Raw genomic sequence first — 17206 nt, 5'->3', positions numbered from 1 at the left:
TAGATGTTGTTTACCAGCATTACATTCTCACTGGCAGGCAACAACACAGATTTCAAAGGTTTGCTAAGTACACATAACAGCTGTAACCCTGTTCGTAATCGTAACAGTGGAACGTTCTGCTCTAGGTCGCACATTTATCTTGTTTAAGGTCTATCTAAAATGCTATTTTTAGATAAAATAGTTGTGTTGAATTATTGCTCAGAAATGTGTTGATTTTCTATAATAGCTGCTCCCACAGTAGTGCCAAATTTCTTATCATGTTTGACACTGTTATTGTGTATATTCAGTGTTATTGTTTATAGATTTTACTTACATGGATTTGTACTGCAGGCTTGACATCATCTAAGCATAATAAATTCAATAAAATTTTAGAACAAGAACAAAGATGCTGATGAAGCTGTAATTGGTAACAGAACTTGCCATTTCTGTCATATTTCTTAAGACAATTGTTAATCATACATTATAAGAAAACCTAAGATGTATAGATAGAGTAATGGATAAATAGATAGATGGATGGATTGGCAGATAAAAGGGTGGCTGGAGGAATAACTATAAGAATAAAGAGATGGGTTAATGAATGGGTGGAAGAATGGATTAATAAATGGGTGGATGAAAATGTGGACGGATAGACAGATACATGCATGGACGGATCGATGGATAGATTAATGGATGTAAAAATAGATAGAAGAATGGATGCATGGATGTCCAAGTGGAGGGATTGATAGGCTTATTTATACACTGAACAATTGAGGTTTAAGTCAAGTCAAGTCAAGTTTATTTCTATAGCGCTTTTCACAACAGACATTGTCTTAAAGGGCATTGTTCAAGGGCCCATCAGTGGCAGCTTGGTGGTGCTATAACTCTCCACAGATGATCAGAACTTGAATATCTAAACCACTGCATACCATTTACATTTATAGCATTTTGGCAGTTAGGGGCCTTACTCAAGGGCCCAGCAGTGACAGCTTGGTGGTGCTAGGATTTGAACTTGTGATCTTCCAGTCCAAAGCCTATTGCCTCAAACATTTATCTAACACCTTTCCAAGCACATTACACATTAAAGCCTTTTTGCTCCCTTTTTATTCAGAGCAAAGTTCCTGAAAATAATGTGCCTTCTGAAATGGTGTTTTTTTTTTTTTTTTTTCTTTTCCCAAGTCGGAAGTCGATTTTGGCACACAGCACACTAGGGTGTCACACATTGAAGATTGAGACATACCAGATCAGTCACTTATCGAACATTTAGTGCTGGCTCTTGCACACAATCTGAGCATTTCATCATGTTTTTCTTTTATATCTCAGTCTACCTGCTCAGGAAATTCTATACATGTTTATGACAGGAATAACAAAATTTCTTGTGTAAAATGCTTCTAAAATGCAAATAACTAGCTTTGTTAAAAGACACCCATTATTGCCAGCCCAAAATTATACACTTTGGTAAAACATGTTAATATTGGATTCTTGTCTATGACTCAAAATTTGACCTAAAATACATAATTTACAGGCAATATACAGTACACCGACCAGGCGAACTTTATGACCACTGAGCAGGCAAAACATTATGACACCCTGCCTAATACTGTTTTGGTCTGCTTTTGCTGCTGAAACAGTTCTCACCTGTCAAGCATTAACAGCATTAACTTATTTAGCAATTTGAGTTGTAGTAACTCGTCTGTTTGATTGTACCACATGGGTCATCACACATCATTGAGCCTTGGCTGCCAATGACCATGCCGCCAGTTAAACAATGTTTCTTCCATGGACCACTTTTGATAGATGCTTAAGACTGCACACCGGGATCATCCCACAAGAGCTGCAGCTGCACAAGAGATGCTCTGAACCAGTCTTCTAGCAATCACAATTTGGCTTTTGTAAAAACACTTTCAAATCCTTACACTTTGAGGACAAAATGTTCACTTGCTGCCCAATATATCCCACCCACTAACAGGTGCTATGGTGAAGAGATAATCAGAATTATTCACTCACTCATAATGTTATGTCTAGTGACTGCATTCTGAAAAAAAAAAAAGAAATATTTGTGTATTATAGTTTGCAGTTAAAATAGACATTTGATAGTACTGTCATTTTATTAATTCATCATCATTATGTAAACATTAATTGCTTTTAAATCATTAGCATTTGTGCTTTGCATTTGGAATGTACTTGCAGACAGTTTTGTAAATGAGTAGCCATAAATTATATGGCTGCAGCTCTAAATAAATAAAAAATACAATCAATGTAGACCTTTCCTTGGACCATAAAAAGATGTATGAAAAGCATTTACTTAGCCCCAAGTTAAGCTTTTTTTCTCTTTCTAATCTAAAGGAGATTTAGTCATCCACCAACACCCGAGCCATATGTAAGCTGGGCACTTTTAGGTCTGAGAAAAATAATAATAAATAGCTGCGGCTGAGAAGCTATACAAGATGCATTTCAGTGATAGGAAAACAATGCCACTTAAATGAGCCTCATTTACTAGAAATGGCCAAAGGGCCTCTCTGTGTGTCTGCCTCATTTCTCTGTCATAGGCCTGCGCTCTCAATCTTCAGCATGACCTCGACTAGGAATGGCAAAATTCACACATGATTAACCTCAATGCTCTGCTACAGTCACAAAAGAAAGTGGAGCATTAGTACAAATAATTTCCTCATGAATATATATATATATATATATATATATATATATATATATATATATATATATATATATATATATATATATACACACACTACACTGCACTACACTGAATCTTTTGCCAGAACATGGCTAAAAAAGACTGTCCTGTCATGTTAATTCATGCTAATGCCTCATGGAGGAAGAGGCTAACGAAGGAGGATACTCTAAGGGAATAGAAGCCTAAACCCCCTTTTCATCCTACCTAACCCTGCTTCACAACCTTCACTCCCTATGAACTTCATATAGACAGTGGCTGGAAGTGTATCCTCTAGAACTCGAGTGAGGGGAACAGAGAGAAGACACAGATGTTATTTGAACCATTGTTTAATGAAAAGAGGGTTGAAAGAGCATTTTGTTATTGTTATGTTGTTTTGGTGTGCAATGAAATATACAAAAGTTATTACTAATGTTCTCTTGGGGGGGGGGAATACAAAAAGCAGAATGCTTGTAGTGTGGAAGGTTAGACAGATAGAGGTGTCAGCAATAGGGTTAGAGTAATAGATATATTACCTTAGTGGTAGACAAGGAATAAAACATTACAGGAATGTAATGACTCTTTCAGCTCATCCAGCATTAGAAACATCTACATGTTCAAATGGCACAAAAAGCTTTGGTATACACAGGAGAATTAAACATTAAACTGTAGAAATGTTCCAAAAAATATTTCTCATAGTCTCAGTACTTTTACTTTTGATACTTAAATATTTTCCAAATCAAGTACCATAATTTTTGGACTAGTAAGCGCACCCAAATATAAGCCGCACGCACTGAATTTAACAAAGATTTTTATTTTGAACATAAATAAGCCACACCTGTCTATAAGCATAGCCTGCCGCCGCCTTTTTTCCGGTATTACTGCATGTGTGCAAGACCGAGGAATATGTCCTTGTTATTTTTGGAAGTTTTTTTGACTAACCCGTAACGTTGTTGCCAAGAAAAATAAAAAAGCACGAGTTTTGGAAACCTGTCTGTGCTTATATGATTTCTGTTGCAACTGGAGTTAGCGAGCTCTCCCTTGACCCAAACTCAATGCGTTACAACGGCTTGTATCTAAACAGTAGCCTACTAAGGAAGTCATTGTTCACTGTCTTGCTTCTTCCTTTCACAACTATTTCTCTCGAGAGTTTTTCTTTTGGCATCGTCGTGCGTTTTAAAATCACCATCAGTGAATCTTTTCTCCCTATGCCGTGCAGCCCAGAACACAGGTGAAGTTCGTTTTTTCATACATGGTTGTTTTCAGCCCGACGAATGATTCACATTTCCTGTTAACAGTCCGAGTGAGCGGCAGGTCAAACATTTTCATTGGTTTACCTGAACCCGTTCGCAATTTCATTGGTCTAATGTTTTGGTGCTCAGTTTTTTGGCTTGAAGTTTGTGAAACCGGGAAAAACCCAGGAAAAAACAATAAATTTCCCGCTTCATTGTTTAAGCCGCAGGGTTCGAAGCGTGGTAAAAAAGTAAGGGCTTATAGTTCGGAAAATACGGTATGTTTGTATTTTTACTTGAATAAACATGTAAAGAGTACAGATAAATTTAATTATAGTGCAAATGACCTGAGCATGAAGCATAGCAATATGGCTGCCAACAATCACAGGTGAGACAATAAGTGTTGCAAAAGGTGAGACTTATATACAGAAATCTGTATATAACTCTGTGACTGATTATTATTAATATATGCTGACAATGCTGAAAATCATCAACTGTGAAAGCCTCATTTATAATTCAAGATGAAATATGAACCTTAGAGTCACAGAACCATATATATATATATATATATATATATATATATATATATATATATATATATATATATATATATATATATATATATATATATATATACAGTGAGGAAAATAAATATTTGAACACCCTGCTATTTTGCAAGTTCTCCCACTTAGAAATCATGGAATTGTTATTGTAGTTGCATGTCCACTGTGAGAGACATAATCTAAAAAAAAAAATCCAGAAATCACAATATATGTTTTTTAAACTATTTATTTGTAAGATACAGCTGCAAATAAGTATTTGAACACCTGTCTATTAGCTAGAATTCTGACCCTCAAAGACCTGTTAGTCTGCCTTTAAAATGTCCACCTCCACTACATTTATTATTCTAAATTAGATGCACCTGTTTGAGGTCGTTAGCTGCATAAAGACACCTGTCCAACTACTAACATGGCCAAGACCAAAGTGCTGCCCAAAGACACTAGAGACAAAATTGTACACCTCCACAAGGCTGGAAAGGGCTACGGGAAAATTGCCAAGCAGCTTGGTGAAAAAAGGTCCACTGTTGGAGCAATCATTAGAAAATGGAAGAAGCTAAACATTACTGTCAATCTCCCTCAGACTGGGGCTCCATGCAAGATCTCACCTCGTGGGGTCTCAATGATCCTAAAGAAGGTGAGAAATCAGCCCAGAACTACACAGGAGGAGCTGGTCAATGACCGGAAAAAAGCTGGGACCACCGTTTCTAAGGTTACTGTTGGTAATACACTAAGATGTCATGGTTTGAAATCATGCGTGGCACGGAAGGTTCCCCTGTTTAAACCAGCACATGTCCAGGCACGTCTTAAGTTTGCCAATGACCATTTGGATGATCCAGAGAAGTCATGGGAGAAAGTCATGTTTTCAGATGAGACCAAAATAGAACTTTTGGGTCATAATTCCACTAAACGTGTTTGAAGGAAGAAAAATTATGAGTACAATCCCAAGAACACCATCCCTACTGTAAAGCATGGGGGTGGTAGCATCATGCTTTGGGGGTGTTTTTCTGCACATGGGACAGGGCGACTGCACTGTATTAAGGAAAGGATGACCGGGGCCATGTATTGCGAGATTTTGGGGAACAACCTCCTTCCCTTAGTTAGAGCATTGAAGATGGGTCGAGGCTGGGTCTTCCAACATGACAATGACCCGAAGCACACAGCCAGGATAACGAAGGAGTGGCTCTGTAAGAAGCATATCAAGGTTGTGGCGTGGCCTAGCCAGTCTCCAGACCTAAACCCAATAGAGAATCTTTAGAGGGAGCTCAAACTCCGTGTTTCTCAGCGACAGGCCAGAAACCTGACTGATCTAGAGAAGATCTGTGTGGAGGAGGCCAAAATCCCTCCTGCAGTGTGTGCAAACCTGGTGAAAAACTACAGGAAACGTTTGACCTCTGTAATTGCAAACAAAGGCTACTGTATCAAATATTAACATTGACCTTCGCAGGTGTTCAAATACTTATTTGCAGCTGTATCATACAAATAAATAGTTAAAAAATCATGCATTGTGATTTCTGGATTATTTTTTTTTAGATTATGTCTCTCACAGTGGACATGCACCTCGATGACAATTTCAGACCCTCCATGATTTCTAAGTGGGAGAACTTGCAAAATAGCAGGGTGTTCAAATACTTATTTTCCTCACTGTTTATATTTATATATATATATATATATATATATATATATATATATATATATATATATATATAAATGTATATATATATATATATAAATGTATATATATGAAATGTAAATAAACAAAAAAATCCAAATATAATAAATATTTGGTGTTACTACCCTTTGCCTGCTAAATAGCGTCTTCTATGTACACTTGCACACAGTTTCTGAAAGAACTGGGAGAACTAACCACAAATCTTCTGTGGATGTAGGCTGCCTCAAATCCTTTGTCTCTTCCTCTAATCCCTTATATGAGATGTTGAGATAAGGGCTCTGTGGGGGCCAAAGCATTACCTTTAGAACTCTTTGTTTTCTCTATGCTGAAGATAGCTTTTAATGACATTGGCTGTATGTTTGGGGTTATTGTCCTGCTGCAGAATTTATTTGGGGACAAATAGATTCCTTTGTGATGTTATTGTATGATGGATAATATCTGCCTGTATTTGTCAGCATTAAGGACTTCATTAATTGGGACAAAATCTCTAACTCCATTTGTAGAAATGCAGCCCCAAACTTGTAAAAACCTCTAATGATTCGAAGGAAATTTGTGTACCTGGGTCCTTGTGCTTTCGAACAGCTTGTTGCTGATGGCACTGTGGGGCATGCTCTGATGTCAAATCAGACATGGTGTGTCTTTCATTTGCTGCCTTAAATTTTCTTGGCCATCCACTGCATCTACAGTCCTCGAATTGTTGTTTATTTGTGCTTTTTCAAAAGAGCTTAAACAGCACATATTGAAACCCTAATCCGGTTTAAAATGTTTTACTGGAAGAGAAAGTGATGCAGTTCCTAGTGTCTTGTTGCTGTGCTTAGTCTTGCCATGGTATATGACCTAGGACATGAAACTGTCTTCCACAACCTCACCTTAGTAGCAGAGTTTGGTTGTTTCTCATCCGGGTTATAAGCCTCCTACACAGCTGTTTCTGTTTCAGGTAATGACTGTGTTTCAACCTACATATGAAATGAGTTATCATTAGCACCTGCTTATTATAATTGGTTAATGATTCACCTGATTCTGATCCTACAAAATCCCTGACTTGTACAAGTGTACAGCGCATGCAAAATTAAGAATACTTATTCGATTTGGATTTTTATTCTATTCATTTACTTTCCATTTTGTTAATTAAAAAAAAACATTATTAACACTTTTTTTGGAACACATTCTTAATTTACAGTATTCTTTTCTGCCTAAAGCTTTTGCATACCTTGGACACCTGACTTTTCAAACCATACGTGGTTCTTCCCCAAATAGTTACCACAAAGTTGGAGGCCCTTTTACACAAAGCCAGCTACATGAGGATATTTTTTACATAGGTTGGAGTGGAAAATCTTGTGTGGCCTGCTATAGAGCTCTGACCGCAACCCAACTGAACACCTTTGAGATTAATTGGAATGCTGACTGCACCCCAGGCCGCGTCACCCTATACCTTATTTAACTAACACGCTTGTGGCTGAATATGCACAAATCTCCACAACTACACAACAACTACAACTACACGTTCTCAGAAAAAATATGACAGCAAATGGGAACCAAATGTGGAATGTGATGTCCAAAAAGCAGATATTAATTTTTTAGTCAGGTGTCCAAATTGTTTGACGATATGGTGTATTTTTACAATAACTAAGTACTTATTTAATTAGCCATCTGGTGACATTTAAAAGTTAGAAAAGAAACCACACTGCTCTTGCCCTTTTCATTTCAAAAAACATCATTACATTCAATTACTCAAAGGGGTCCAAGGACCTCGTCAAGAAGTATTCTTTCTTCGTTTGTCAAAAAAGAACGCTATACTGGGATAAGGTTATAAGTGAATGAGACACTCATTCTTTTGTGTGATCTTTTGAAATGAACATATATCAAAATGTATTGTATTTTTATACATAAAAATATTCTGCTATAATTTATTCCCTCTGCTGCTTTTAGTGAGCCTACTGCATATGTGCCACTTATCAAAATGGTTTCTAGCATTCAAAGAAGTATAATTGACTGGGCGGAACTTTTATGTGTTAGGTGTTCTTTAGTTGTACCAATTATGTACTTCGGTGGAGATACATGACATTTAAATGTCCCACAGTCCTCCTCTTTCTGACAATGCAAAATCTATTGAATGGCCTTCATATAAACTCTGTCAGTACTCTACATACAAAAATATGGCTACAAAATCTATGAACTTTTTGTTGTTTATAGAATTTCTCTAACTGCGTACAGAATTTCAGCAGTCATATCATTTGTTCAAATATGTTTTGGAAGTGAGCAGCAGTACAAAAGTACAACTTAAAAAACAAAAAAAATTATAATTAGACCCCCAAAAAAGGTTCATGTCATTACAGATGGAGATGTTTTTTTTTATGTTCCACAACCTATGCTATAGAATCAAGATGAAAGTGAAGTGTGTACTTTTTTGATGTACAGTACACACATTATCCTCTTAATAACCCAATTGGAAATTGCTCTCTACATCCGACACAGCCTGCACACAGTATATTTTGCATTTATTTGTGGAAATTTACTTATGTTTATGGGCTTTGGCAAATGCCCTTATCCAGAGCTACTTACAATTCTCCCATTTCAGATAAGCAGTTGAGGGTTAAGGGCTTTGCTCAAGGGTGCAGCAGTGACATTTGAACTCGCAACTGTCAGATCTGAAGTCCAACATCTGAGCTGACATCAACATCAGTCCAACCAGTAAGCTTCCACTTCCCCAGCGTGTTAAAATTCATTCAAATTGTGTGCTTCAAAACAGATACTTGTGGGCAAAAATATGAGATGGCATTTATATTTAAACCATTTGGCATATCAATAGCAAAACTGGCAAACAGGCCATTAACTCTCCTGTCTGTTTTTTTTATCCTGTTGTTCAACTTTGTTTCTATTAGTGCTTGTTTTTCATTTTAGTTAGAAGATATAATAATGCCTTTGTACAGATAATGTCAGAATTTATGGCCCTAGACTATGATTCCCATCAGCCACTGAACCATCACATGACTATCACATTAATACCATCAATCTATCAAACTTATTGGTATGCTCCTGCTCCCTTTTTTTGCACCCACCTTTGATTTATTATATGAAAGGAAAAAATGGACTGTATGGCATCTTTTTTATGGCTGGTTGCTCCTAAATTTCGATTAGTATTACAGTAGAATTGAAAATGTTTGGACTTGTGAATAATGGTTAAGAAGAGAAAAATTTCTTAGAGCTGTTAAAAATAAAAAACTGATGCTGTATATATGGTGGGATAAAACATCAAATGTAAACATTAATCATTGTATTTTAAACAGCTACATTACAATAAAGTATCCAGCAAACTCTAAAAATGAAATTAAGGAGATATTACTTTTTTTTTTTTTGGAAAATGAATCACAGCTTTGCTTCTAGATGAGAGGGAAAGGCTGACTTAAAAAGAAGATATATATAAATATAGACCAGTTTGGATGCAGGAAAAGAATACAAAAAAAACCTAGATGTTTGGACTTCAAACACTCTAAATGTACACCAAAATACCCAATGAAAAAGAAGCATTTAAAACATTTAGAAGTAGTCTGAAATCTGTGCAATAGTGTGCAAAAGGTTTTTTTAATAAGAAAATAAATTCATTCCCTTATTCGTTCAAGTTTGTTGCATCTTAGAGTTGTTATTCCACCTGGTGTGTTTTGGAAGGTAGGAGAAAACCATCATGCAGAGAGCTCAGGATTGAAGTGAGAAGATGTGCAGCAATAACACTAGCCCCTTCACTGCTACATTGTGATATACCAGGAAAAGTTGGACTGGTTTTAAATCTAAGATTTATATTCCTTGCCATGACAATTACATAATTCTTACCAACTGTTCTAACATAGTGGATGTACAACTGCACAAACTACAAAGAATGAACCATATCCACACACACACACACACACACACACACACACACACACACACACACACACACACATTCCAGCCTATCCATTTATCATCATCTCCAAAAACACACTTCCCTTTTTACAATAGCTGCAGGTGCATGTGAGTATATTTAGCCATTTGGCTGCACCTCTCAGGAGAAGCGTGTTGAAAGCTTTTGTATGTAGATCCCCTGCTGCGAGCGGATCATGGCTGTTCTCAGGTTACAAATGTCGCAAGAATCTGAGCTGTGCCATACTCCCTCTCTTCCCAAACCCTCACATGACAGGATTCTGACATTTCTTACTATCTTAAACGCGCATAAATTAATTCCTCTGGAATAGCAAAATCGTATGTTTGCAGCTCCCCTTCGCAGAAAGCAGAAACTCGATCGGTTTGTTCGAAATGCAGAATGATAAAAAATTTGATTGTTAAACAATTCTGGGATGCAAAACAAATCTTTTTCTACCTGTCATAAACATGCTAACTTTCTATTTTTTATTGTATATTGATCTGAATTGTTTAAATTTGCAGCTCAGATGTAATTTCTTTGGGTTAAATAGACAGAATTAATGGTAAAATGTCATCTATCAAAAAAAAAAAAAGTAGAGAGCAGTTAGTATTCTGAGTCACAATGTGGGAAATATACATTCAATAAATCAGTTAATGTTATTTAAACAGATTCCATTTTGGAGTGTTTTTTTAACTGACATTTAGTGAGTTAGCAGCTAATTAGGTGTGATGTATAGAATTTCAGAAAAAAAATATCTGAGAAATAAGTTGCAAGAACCCATACATGAATAATGAGTGAGCATTTAGGCATAACACACTTATTCTAGATTTATTACTGGTTAAATGTATCACATTGATTTTAGTTAAAACCTAAAGGCAGTTTCCTTCCCAGCCGAATTTTGTCCCACAACATTTTGGGGTTGTAATTCTAATTCACAGATTTATATAATTTTTAACATTATAGTTTATGGAGCAACAATTCATTCATGATTTGTGTGCTTGGATGCTTCATGGTATTCTAAACCGAAAATGAATGAGTTGGAAAAATCATTTGTTTTTTGGATGAAGAAAACCAGAAAGTGAAGGAACTTACATGAACTTACTGGATACTACTTCTGTCAATGTTAAATTAAGGTTTTCTGTGTAAAAAGCTGTTCCCTTTCAGGAACTCGGGCTCCTATCTCCAGGCCCTGTGCTGGGAGTCCCCGGTCGTCGCTTAATGCTAACGGCAGATGCGTCCCTCACGGGGCGGGGAGCGATCATGAGAGGTCTGTGGGAGGGGCCCTATCTGCTCTGGCACATCAATTGCCTAGAGATGCTGGCCATGCTTCTAGCACTGAAGCACTTCCTCTCGGACCTCAGGGGTCACCATGAGTTGGTCTGTACGAACAATACAGCGGTGGTCCCCTACGTCAACCATCTAGGAGATCTGTGTTCGCGCCCCCTGTGCAGGCTGGCGCACCAGATCCTCCTTTGGGCCCAGGGGAAGCTCCTCTCATTGAGGGCGGTTTACATCCCGGGCTGGTTGAACGAGGCAGCAGACACCCTGTCGAGGCAGGTGTTGAGACCCGGGGAATGGCAAGCATATCTCAGGCTTGGCCAAGGCTGCGTCTGTACGCTTCCCCTGTCCCGCTGCTTCCAGGAGTTCTGGAGAGGGTTCGCCGGGACAGAGTCAGTCTCCTCCTGGTAGCGCCATGGTGGCCGCGCAAACTATGTTTCGCAGACATGGTGGCTCTCTTCGAGCATCCTCCGTGAGGATTCCTCTGAGGAGGGGTCTCCTTTACCGGTTAGGGGGTGCTATATTTCACCCCCCGCCCAAAGTTGTGGAGGATGTGGCCCCTGAGGGGGCACAGCTCCGAGGTTCTGGTCTCTCCACCGAGGTGGTAGAGACCATTCTCCGATCCAGAGCTCCCTCCACGAGGAGGTCGTATGCCGTCAGGTGGCAGCTGTTCTGCTCGTGGTGTGAGCACCGCCAGCTGGATCCAGTCCACTGCACGGTTGGTTCAGTGCTGGAATTCCTCCAGGGACAATTGCCAGGGGTTGGCTCTGTCCACCCTAAAAGTCTACGCATCTGCCATTTCGGTCTATCGTGCCCCCGTGGCCAGGGCCATCTCTGGGCGAGGCCCGATGGTAACGCATTTTCTCCGTGGCACCCAGAGGCTAAGGCCCCCGGTGCAACCTGGAGTGCCTAGGTGGGACCTGGCCGTCGTTTGGGGGCTCTTTCTGAACCCCCCTTTGAGCCTTAGCCGATGCACCTTTCAATCAAGACCTCGTTCTGGCCATCTGCTCTATCAAAGGGTAGGGGAGGCGGGGAGTTTACCCCAGGTATGGCTGGTCCCTTTCTGTACCCCCTGTACAGGGGATTACATCTCCAAGGTGCCATCGGTTGTCCCACGACCCATAAGATTACAGGCATTCTATCCTCCTCTGTTCCAGGCCCCAGACCAGGAGAAACTGGACCGGCCTTGTCCCGTGCACGCACTGGACACCTACATCCACGGGACGGGCCCTTGGAGAAGGACCTATCAGCTGCTCGTCTGCTACAGCCCTCTCAAGAGAGGCCTTCCTTGCTGTTAAGCGGGCTCTGAGCAGGTGCATTGTTGATGCGATCACATCTTATGGGTCCTCTGGTCTCCCCGCTCCATTCGGGGTCAGAGCTCTCTCCACCCGGAGTGTGGCTGCCTCAGAGTCTCGGTCCTCTGGAGTTCCCCCGAGACCTGTGTAACGCTGCGGGTTGGTCCACCCCACTGGCCTTTTGTGCGGTTCTATAACCTAGACCGCAGTGCCACTCTTGGCCCCTCAGTCCTTCTCTAGCTGTGGTGACAGTCACACACTAGGCAGGGACTGGTCAGTCTGGTGTGATTGGACACTCGTTCCCAAAGCGTTTCGACGCAGTTCGAGTTCCTGAAAGGGAACGTCTCTAGGTTACATATGTAACCCTAGTTCCCTGAGGGAACGAGACGCTGTGTCTCTATGCCACACCGCCGGCGTCCCTGCAGCGCTTCCTTCTCCCTTGCAGAAGCTGCCGCTGTCCTCTCTCATATGTGCTTTATACTCCTGGTCTTGACGTCACCTCACCGGTGATGGCCAGCGTCCAATTTTTGACTGATTACATACATTGCTTCAGAGCGTGAACACTCAGGTGCGTTCCCAAAGCGTTTTGACGCAGCGTCTCATTCGGGAACTAGGGTTACATATGTAACCTAGAGACGTTTTATATATATATATTCTTATAACAAGATCCATTACCGGTCATTAGCATTCGTGTCATTCCCTTTCAGGAACAAGACGCTGCGTTGCAATGCTTTGACGTCACAATCAGAAAGCTATTAAAAGCACATAAAGTATTCTTCATGAAACACTCTGTGTGTATTTGTCAATTTTGTCAAAAATGTGTGTTTGTCTATTGTCCTGTTTTTGCCGAGGCAGAGTGATGTGACAGTTCCTGGGGGTTGCAGATGGACCTTGCAGAGGGTTTTAAGATGGGCTTGTGCTTAACTCCAACCTCACCTGCTCGGTCCAGCACTCGTTCACAGACTTTGGAAGCACGCCTTTCCCCTGTGACGAGCACATACAGCTCCACCTCACTTCCTCTAAAGAGGGCAGGGCACGCTCTGTGACAGTGGTCGAGGAGCTTATGCCAAGCAGTCGCCAAGCTTAATCTAATACTAGCTTGGCTGTTCGATGAGCAGAGAGCCCCTCTGTCCAGGAAGCTGGACGAGCACTTTCTGACACCAGCAGCAACCTCCATGTCGGGGACTCCCATTCTTTCTCGACCTGCACACTGAGGTGTCCAGGTCCTGGGCAAAGCCTTTCTCAGCTTGCCCCTTTAGCCCTTTAGGGGTTGAAAGAACAGGGATATGAAGTGATGCCACGGGTTGAAGAGATGCTGGCAAGCTATCTCTACTTGGAAATTTCATCGTCTCTTAAGACCCCAATGCTACGCCTCAGCAGGTCAGGCTGCTGCATCCCTGCACACCATGGCTGTGCTGCAAGCTTATCAGGCCAACTTGCTGCAAGAGCTGGATGTGGGAGGCACCTCGGGTGGCCAGGTTTATGAGCTCTGCTGTATGGTGGACCTGGTTCTCTTACACCCACTGGCCTCTTCGGCGATTCTGTTAACATGGTGGTTGAGAGGTTTCAGAAGGGTAAGAAACAAGTGGCGGTGTTCCAGCGGTGCATTCCAAGCCGCTCTCATATGGCTGCTCAGCGGGCGCAGCCCCAAGATCAACCAAGCACCTCCCATCAAGAGGCACAACAATGGAGTGTCACATCACACACTTCCCCTGTCAGGATCCTGCATAACGCTCTGACATGGGACAATCTGGGGATTTGGCCGTGAAGGGGTGCACTGCACCACACTACTTGGTGCCACCCTGTCCCATCCCCCTTAGGGACCTGGTCCATTAATCCTGTCACAGAATGTGTTCCAGGGCATGGCCAGCTCCAGCAAGCATCCTTCTGTTTCCTCCTGGTCCAGGAGAACTTGCTGCCTCCTTCAAGGCTCCTAGGGCCGCATCAGGACAGAGCCCCGGCTCTAGGCATACCAGAGTTCAGTCTGATACTCTTAAGGGACTACCTGGCAGCCTGGTTAACTCTGCCAGATGTGTCTTAGTAGGTCCTGCACACTGTAGAACTAGGCTATCTGATTTAATTCGGGTCTCTACCGCCCTGCATTGATGGGGTTCGTCCCACTCTGGTGGGGACCGAGCAGGCTCTGGCCTTAAAACAAAAAGTACACACTCTCCTGAGAAAGGAGGCCTATCAAAACAGAGGATGAAACCTGGGGAATGGCGCCTCTATCAGCATGTGGTGGAGCAGATTTGGGAGAAATTCGGTAAAGCATAGGTGGAAATGTTTGCGTTCCGAGAGACGTCACAGTTCGCCAGAATGGCCAGTTTGTTTAGTGCTGGAATTCCTCCAAGGACAGTTCGCCAAAGGGTTGGCTTCATTTTCCCTGAAAGTTTACGCATCCACCATTTTGGCATGCCCCAATCTATGGGCAGAAACCCTTTAATGACGAGTTTTCTCCGTGGCACCCAGAGGCTGAGGCCCAGAGTGCCTGGGTGGGACCTGACCATTGTGCTGAAGGCTTTCTCTGAGCCCCCCTTTGAGCCTTTGGCTGAGGCATCTTGAAGGCACCTCACAGTTAAGACTGTGTTCTTATTGGCTATTTGCTCTCTAAAAAGATTGGGAGACTTACAGGCCCTTTCTGTGGCCCCCTCTTTTCTGAAGTTTACTCCAGGTATGGCCAGTGCCTTCTTGTACCCTAGAACAGGTTACACCTCCATGGTGCCCCAGACCAAGAGAAGCTGAACCGGCTGTGCCCGGTACGAGCACTGGACACCTACATCCACAGAACTAGTCCCTGGAGAAAGTCAGATCAGCTGCTCGTCTGCTACAGTCCTCTGAGCAGTGAATAATTGATGCTATCGCATCATCTTATGAGTCCTCTGGTCTCCCTGCTCCATTCATGGTCTGAGCTCACTCGACCCGGAGTGTGGCAGCCTTGAAGGCTTGGTCCTCTGGAGTGTCTCTTGAAGACATCTGCAATGCTGCAGGTTTGTCCACCCCACTGACCTTTGTCAGGTTTTATAACCTTGACCTCAGTGCCACTCCTGGCTCCTCTATCTTTTCAACCTAGCTGTGCCTGTACACATTGTTCAGGGAATGGTCAGTCTGGTGTGATTAGACTCTCATTCCCAAAGCTTTGCGAAGCAGCTTAAGTTCCTGAAAGGGAATGTCTCTAGGTTACATATGTAACGCTAGTTTCCTGAGTCTCTATGCCAAAAGGCACCCCTGCAGCTCTTCCTTTTGGAATGGATCTTTGATGAAAGATCTTTACTCATAATCTTACACTCCAGTGCTCATGTTAGTTCTCACTCTCCAGTGTTCTGTATTGTTTAAAGTCTATAATCACACTCTTGATATCACCTAAATTAGGATGGTTCCTTTTTTGAGTCTGGTTCCTCTCAAGGTTTCTTCCTCATAACATCTAAGGGAGTTTTTCCTTGCCACAGTCGCCATGACTTGCTCATCAGGGATAAATGCACACCATTCACCTTAACTGTTAATTTCTGTAAAGATGCTTTGAGACAATGTCTGTTGTAAAAAGTGCTATAGAAATAAACTTGACTTGACTTGATTCGATTTTTCTCTTACAGAAGCTGGCACCGGCTTCACTCCATGTGCTTTTAATAGCTTTCTGGTAGTGACGTTACTCCGCCGGTGATAGACAGATTACGCTGTCATCCCGCCTTCCATTGGACAGATTACACACGTGATTCAGAGCGTGAACAGTGGAAGCATTCCCAAAGCGTTGTGGTGCAGCATCTCGTTCCTTCAGGGATCTAGGGTTACATACATAATCTAGAGACGTTCTTTATGAAACACTGCACATATCATATGGTGCTTCATTCTTCTTCTTCTGCTCTTGTCTTATAAAATTAGGGGTCATCACAGCGGATCATCTGTCTCCATACCCCCCCTGTCCTCTACATCTGCCTCTTTCCACCCAACTACCTGCATGTCTTCCCTCACCACATACATAAGGCTTCCCCTTTTCCTCCTTCCTGGCAACTCCATCTTCAGCATTCTTTTACTGATATAACCCATGTCCCTCCTCTGCACATTTCCAAACCATCTCAATCTCGCCTCCCTCACCTTCTACAAAACATCCCACATGCGCTGTCCCTCTAATCAAATAATTTCTAATCCTGTTCATCCTCATCACTCCCAACGAAAACCTTAACATCTTCACCTCTGCTACCTCCAGCTCCGCCTCCTGTCTTTTACTCGGTGCCACTCTCTCTAAATTATACAACATAGCAAGTCTCACCACAGTCTTATAAACTTTCCCTTTCACTCTTGCAGATACTCTTCTATCACAAATCACTCCTGCCACTCGTCTCCACCCACTCTACCCTGCCTGCATTTTTTTCTTCACTTCTCTAACACACTCTCATTACTTTACTCTATTACTGATGCTGTCTAGCTATACTTTTCCCTTGCCAACATTTTACAGTCTCTAATCTTCGTCAGGTTGCATCTCCTACATAGAATATAGTCAACCTGTGTGCACCTTCCTCCACTCTTATACGTCACCCTATGATCCTCCTTCTTCTTAAAATAAGTATTTACCTCTGACAATTTCCATCATTTTAGCAAATTCTGATTTGTGATCTGCTTATTCGATTTGGCA

Source organism: Silurus meridionalis, chromosome 11 (assembly GCF_014805685.1).
Source record: "Silurus meridionalis isolate SWU-2019-XX chromosome 11, ASM1480568v1, whole genome shotgun sequence".
NCBI lineage: Eukaryota > Metazoa > Chordata > Actinopteri > Siluriformes > Siluridae > Silurus > Silurus meridionalis.
The sequence above is the reverse complement of the archived record's forward strand: the minus strand, read 5'-3'. Positions refer to the sequence as shown.